We start from the raw sequence: 7,107 nt of genomic DNA on the forward strand, positions 1-7,107 counted from the left end.
TTCTTAGTTTCAGAAAAGAATCTGGCATCCAGACACCAACAAGATGGCTATTTTGAGATATTAGTTAGCCATTTTCTTGGTCGGCTGCTTTTCAAAATGAAGTCCCATTGTTTGCCTCAAGAAGTCATCTCCCCAAGGCACTGGCCTCTCTCACAGGCAGCACAGCGAGCTTCAACTGGGTCACACCACTGTGCTTGCAACACATGCATACACCATTGATAGGGCTCATCCAGAGGCCGAAACTTGCCTCCTCTCACAACTCTCCTAGACTCCTAATAGCTTCCTCTCCACTTTCCCACATGTTTTCACCACTTTTCTGTGCTCTGTTGAGCAACAGGGCTAAACAGCAGAGACCACTGGGCTTGGGCAACACACAGAAAACACACAAGCCGCAAATGCAAGGGCACTGGGCACTCAGTATGGAGACCAAGGAACTGGCCCTCCTGGGAAAACATGCCAGGAACTGGGATATCACAAAGTTTTAAAGGTCTTTGTGATTTGGCTCAATTGAGCTCAGTGAAGAAGTCACAGAAAAAGGCCCCAATCTCACTGCCGCCTGTTGTCCCTGACTGACCTAATTGGAAGATACTCCAGCTCTTTAAGGAAGCGGGGCCTCCTTCATAGCCCCTTAGATTCCAAAGCTTCTGGCAACTCTAACCTGAGTAAAACCAGTATCCCCCACTCTGAGTAGATAAACTGCTGAAAGCAATGTGTTTCCCCACTGCAGCTCTCATTATGAAGTCTCCTATTAACAGGATTATCAATCTTCACAGGCTTTGATTCTTAAGATCTTATTATCCAATCAGCCCACATGTTGCACACCAAGACCTGAGCCTCTGTCTCTACACCCACACAGTTGTGTACAGCACTTGTGTCACTGGCTTCACAATTCTAGGACAACCTCCCTTCTCCGATTAATTTTAATTAATGAAGACAACCCACTCCTACTCAACTCTATCAAAGGTCTGTTAGCTAGAAGCATTTTGAACCAATTTTTTATCTCTGACAATATTCCACCAACAACATTGCCACAAATAAACAGGCCTCATTACTTCAAGCAAACTGCTCCTTTTCCACCTGCCCCACATAATCATCTTAGGTTTAGTGTAGCACTGACAATCAACCTTGATGCGCAAAATCTAAAACTATCCCTCAACTGTCTTCAGATTCTCCAATCTCTTAAGATATTTTCCCACTATTATACACCACTTTCCATTGCACTTGTCAGCAATCCATAATTCAGCATTATCCACACTGGGTCTCACTGACTGGAAAACTACCAACCAACGCTCACTTTTAAAATTCAAATAAAACACTAGTATCAGACCAAAGAGGCTTCCCAGGTGGCTCAGTGGTAAAGAATCCTCCTGCCAATGAAGGAGATGCAAGAGATGGGGGTTTTACCCCTAAGTCAGAAGATCCCCAGGATTAGGAAATGGCAACCCACTCCAGTATTCTTGCCTGGGAAATCCCATGGACACAGCAGCCTGGCAGGCTACACTCCATGGGGTCTCAAAGAGTTGGAAATGTCTGAGCATAGAGACCATTTTATATTTTTCTTTGATTCTAGAGCTCATATCAGTAACCAGCATCACTGAAAATTATCTCCCAAAATGAACAGTCTCTCGTCAATTTATTACCCTGGTCATATAAACCAGAAAAGGACAGTAATACGCCTCCCTAACACTCGAGAAAGAACTCCAGCTCCACCACCAGTTGCAAAGATGAAATTCTAAGCTAGTTTCTGAACAAGTGTTTTGGTATATTTACAAAATTCTAAGTGCCATGTCTCAATTAGAATAACTTTCCCCCTATAAATTACTATATATTTCGTGCACGATATATGTTACCTCAGGATTTTACACTGAAAGGAAATTAGACCACGGGCCTCTCAAGGTAACAACTGAATTTACTTGGTGAGGAAAGGCTGGGGGATTAGGAAGGTCCGAAGTGACAGGAGACCACAGATATGGAGTACAGGGGACCCTACGCGCGGAGCTTAACAAGACTAAAAAGCAAAAAGCAGTACCTCACTATTCCTGGGGCAACCGCACCTACCAAGACTCGGCTTCAGGAATTGCTCTAAACTCACGTTCTTTGAGTAGAGACACCAGCGACTCCCAAGCCCTAGGTTCAGCGGAAAGGGACAATGAGGGGTGGAGCCTAGGACACACGCCTGCGTCTGGACGTGTGAGGGGCGGGGCCCGGCGAGCACTGACGAGCGTACACCTACCTACCTGCTTGTTCCTCCGTTTGGTTCCAGAGGTATCTTGTCAGGGTTAAGTAGTACTTGAGGATCTCTCACGTCTCGTGTTGCACCACTGATTGCTCATTAGTCTAAATAAGTACAACACTTTTAATAAAACCTTAAAATTCTGTGGGATAATCACAATAGAAGGAAGGGTTTTGGCATAACATTTGGAGTCCTACATGTCCGACGACAGAGGTTGACATGGTTGGATGGCATCACCGACACAATGAGTTTGAGTAAACTCTGGGAGTTGGTGATGGACAGGGAGGCCTGGCATGCTGCAGTCCATGGGATCACAAACAGTCGGACACAAGTGAGCGACTGAACCAAACTGTACTTGAAGTCGTGCTGATGAGGCTGAAGCGATTCAGAGGTCTGGGAACTGTAACCTGGTCTGGTGGCCAGGTTGGTGTTGGGTGGGGCTTGATGTGGGATCCTGGTGGGTGGGGCTGGATGTAGGGTGCTAGCTGAACCCAGCAATATTCCTACAATTAGAATTTAAGCAGTTTAAGTAAACAAGAACTGGCTTTGTGTACGGATCATGATCAAGAAAAGAGTCCGAAATGCAGTACTTGGATGCAATCTCAAAAACGACAGAATGATCTCTGTTTCCAAGGCAAACCATTCAACATGACAGTCAGTTCAGTTCAGTCGCTCAGTCATGGCCGACTCTTTGCGACTCCATGAATCGCAGCACGCCAGGCCTCCCTGTCCATCACCAACTCCCAGAGTTCACTCAGACTCATGTCCATAGAGTCAGTGATGCCATCCAGCCATCTCATCCTCTGTCGTCCCCTTCTCCTTCTGCCCCCAATCCCTCCCAGCATCAGTCTTTGCCAATGAGTCAACTCTTCGCATGAGGTGGCCAAAGTACTAGAGTTTCAGCTTCAGCATCATTCCTTCCAAAGAAAGTCCAAGGCTGATCTCCTTTAGGATGGACTGGTTGGATATCCTTGCAGTCCAAGGGACTCTCAAGAGTCTTCTCCAACACCACACTTCAAAAGCATCAATTCCTCGGTGCTCAGCTTTCTTCACAGCCCAACTCTCACATCCATACATGACCACTGGAAAAAGCATAGCCTTGACTAGACGGACCTTTGCTGGCAAAGTAATGTCTCTGCTTTTCAATATGCTATCTAGCTTGGTCATAACTTTTCTTCCAAGGAGTAAGCGTCTTTTAATTTCATGGCTGCAGTCACCATCTGCAGTGATTTTGGAGCCCCCCAAAATAAAGTCTGACACTGTTTCCACTGTTTCCCCATCTATTTCCCATGAAGTGATGGGACCAGATGCCATCATCTTTGTTTTCTGAATGTTGAGCTTTAAGCCAAGTTTTTCACTCTCCATTTTCACCTTAATCAAGAGGCTTTTTAGTTCCTCTTCACTTTCTACCATAAGGGTCTTGTCATCTGCATATCTGAGGTTATTGATATTTCTCCTGCCAATCTTGATTCCAGCTTGTGCTTCTTCCAGCCCAGGGTTTCTCATGATGTACTCTGCATAGAAGTTAAATAAGCAGGGTGACAATATAAAGCCTTGACATACTCCTTTTCCTATTTGGAACCAGTCTGTTGTTCCATGTCCAGTTCTAACTGTTGCTTCCTGACCTACATATAGGTTTCTCAAGAGACAGGTCAGGTGGTCTGGTATTCCCATCTCTTTCAGAATTTTCCAGTTTATTGTGTTCCACAGTCAAAGACTTTGGCATAGTCAATAAATCAGAAATAGATGTTTTTTGAGAACTCTCTTGCTTTTTCGATGATCTAGCAGATATTGGCAATTTGATCTCTGGTTCCTCTGCCTTTTCGAAAACCAGCTTGAACATCTGGAAGTTCACAGTTCACGTATTGCTGAAGCCTGGCTTGGAGAATTTTGAGCATATGACCGTAATCCAAGCCTATGCCCCAACCAGTAACGCTGAAGAGGCTGAACGGTTTTATGAAGACCTACAAGACCTTTTAGCACTAACACCCCAAAAAGATGTCCTTTTCATTATAGAGGACTGGAATGAAAAAGTAGGAAGCCAAGAAAAACCTGGGATAACAGGCAAATTTGGCCTTGGGAGACGAAATGAAGCAGGGCAAAGGCTAATAGGGTTTTGCCAAGAGAATGCACTGGTCATAGCAAACACCCTCTTCCAACAACACAAGAGAAGTCTATACACATAGACATCACAAGATGGTCAACACCAAAATCAGATAGATTATATCCTTTGCAGTCAAAGATGGAGAAGCTCTACACAGTCAGCAAAAACAAGACCGGGAACTGACTGTGGCTCAGATCATGAACGCCTTATTGCCAAATTCAGACTGAAATTGAAGAAAGTAGGGAAAACCACTAGACCATTCAGGTATGACCTAAATCAAATCCCTTATGATTACACAGTGAAAATGAGAAATAGATTCAAGGTACTAGACATGATAGATAGAGTGCCTGATGAACTATGGATGGAGGTTTGCAACATTGTACAGGAGACAGGGATCAAGACCATCCTCATGGAAAAGAAATGCAAAAAATCAAAATGCTGTCTGGGAGGTCTTACAAATAGCTGTGAAAAGAAGAGAAGTGAAAAGCAAAGGAGAAAAGGAAACATAAGCATCTGAATGCAGAGTTCCAAAGAATATCAAGGAGAGATAAGAAAGCCTTGCTCAGCGATCAATGCAAAGAAATAGAGGAAAACAACAGAATGGGAAAGACTAGAGATCTCTTCAAAAAAATTAGATACCAAGGGAACATTTCATACAAAGATGGGCTCCATAAAGGATAGAAATTGTATGAACCTAACAGAAGCAGAAGATATTAAGAAGAGGTGGCAAGAATACACACAAGAACTGTACAAAAAAGGATCTTCACGACCAACATAATCACCATGGTGTGATCACTCACCTAGAGCCAGACATCCTGGATGTGAAGTCAAGTGGGCCTTAGAAAGCATCACTACGAACAAAGCTAGTGGAGGTGATGGAATTCCAGTTGAGCTATTTCAAATCCTGAAACATGATGTTGTTAAAGTGCTGCACTCAGTATGCCAGCAAATTTGGAAAACTCAGCAATGGCCTCAGGACTGGAAAAGGTCAGTTTTCATTCCGATCCCAAAGAAAGGCAATGCCAAAGAATGCTCAAACTACCGCACAATTGCACTCATCTCACATGCTAGTAAAGTAATGCTCAAAATTCTCCAAGCCAGGCTTCAGCAATACGTGAACTTACAGATGTTCAAGCTGGTTTTAGAAAGGCAGAGGAACCAGAGATCAAATTGCCAACATCTGCTGGATCATTGAAAAAGCAAGAGAGTTCCAGAAAAACATCTATTTCTGCTTTATTGACTATGCCAAAGCCTTTGACTGTGTGGATCACAACAAACTGTGGAAAATTCTGAAAGAGATGGGAATACCAGACCACCTGACCTGCCTCTTGAGAAACCTGTATGCAGGTCAGGAAGCAAGTTAGAACTGGCCATTGAACAGACTGGTTCCAAATAGGAAAAGGAGTACGCCAAGGCTGTATCTTCTCGTCCTGCTTATTTAACTTATATGCAGAGTACATTATGAGAAACCCTGGGCTGGAAGAAGCACAAGCTGGAATTAAGATTGTTAGGAGAAATATCAATAACCTCAGATATGCAGATGACACCACCCTTATGGCAGAAAGTGAAGAGGAACTAAAAAGCCTCTTGATGAAACTGAAAGAGGAGAGTGGGAAAAGTTGGCTTAAAGCTCAACATTCAGAAAATGAAGATCATGGCATCCGGTCTCATCACTTCATGGCAAAGAGATGTGGAAACAGTGGCTGACTTTACTTTTCTGGTCTCCAAAATCACTGCAGATGGTGACTGCAGCCATGAAATTAACAGATGCTTACTCCTTGGAGGGAAAGTTATGATCGACCTAGGTAGCATATTCAAAAGCAGAGACATTACTTTGCCAACAAAGGTCCAGTCTAGTCAAGGCTATGGTTTTTCCACTGGTCACGTACGGGTGTGAGAGTTGGACTGTGAAGAAAGCTAAGCACGGAAGAATTGATGCCTTTGAAATGTGGTGTTGGAGAAGACTCTTGAGAATCCCTTGGACTGCAAGGAGATCCAACCAGTCCATTCTGAAGGAGATCAGCCCTGTGATTTCTTTGGAAGGAATGATGCTGAAGCTGAAACTCTAGTACTTTGGTCACCTCATGCCAAGAGGTGACTTATTGGAAAAAACCCTGATTCTTGGAGAGATTGGGGGCAGGAGGAGAAGGGGACGACAGAGGATGAAATGGATGGATGGCATCACCGAGTCAATGGACATGAGTTTGAGTGAACTCCGGGAGTTGGTGATGGACAGGGAGGCATGGCGTGCTGCAATTCATGGGGTCGCAAGGAGGCTGACACGAATGAGCGACAGAACTAACTGAACTGACAAGCTAGAATGTGAAGCACACAACTCTTAGAAAGGGCTACTTCATACTAACACTTCCAAGGAGAAAAATGTCTTGACATTCCACTTCTTCAAGGATCAAACTTATTAGTCACTGCAGTGGCCCAGCGAAAGTGCACCCTGAGGGAATGTAGGATGGAGAAAAGCAGGCACCATACTGTGCTTTGGACATTCTGGCCTTGGTATTTCAGGACGGGTCTTTTGTGTACACCCACCTCTTCAGCAAGTCTAGAGAAGTTTGCGGGAGTTTCTCCTGATTTCAGATCTCGCAGTTATTGGTTGATGACCCCAATTTTGTTTGCAGTGTATTAACATACATAGTGCACAGTTAAAAGATAATGAGTAGAACTTTCATGGTGGTCCAGTGGTAAATAATCTACCTGCCAATGCATAGGACCCAGATTTGATCCCTGGTCTGAGAGGATACCACATGCCTCAGAG

At 44.1% G+C, this 7,107-nt stretch overlaps 1 protein-coding gene across 1 annotated transcript in view; it reads right to left on the reverse strand.

Annotated features, from left to right (window-relative positions):
* LOC123327520 (zinc finger protein 665) overlaps positions 1–7,107 on the reverse strand; it is a 392,317-nt gene that overhangs the window by 271,748 nt on the left and 113,462 nt on the right. The window lies entirely within an intron of this gene.

The sequence above is a fragment of the Bubalus bubalis genome, chromosome 18 (assembly GCF_019923935.1).
Source record: "Bubalus bubalis isolate 160015118507 breed Murrah chromosome 18, NDDB_SH_1, whole genome shotgun sequence".
NCBI classification, from domain to species: domain Eukaryota; kingdom Metazoa; phylum Chordata; class Mammalia; order Artiodactyla; family Bovidae; genus Bubalus; species Bubalus bubalis.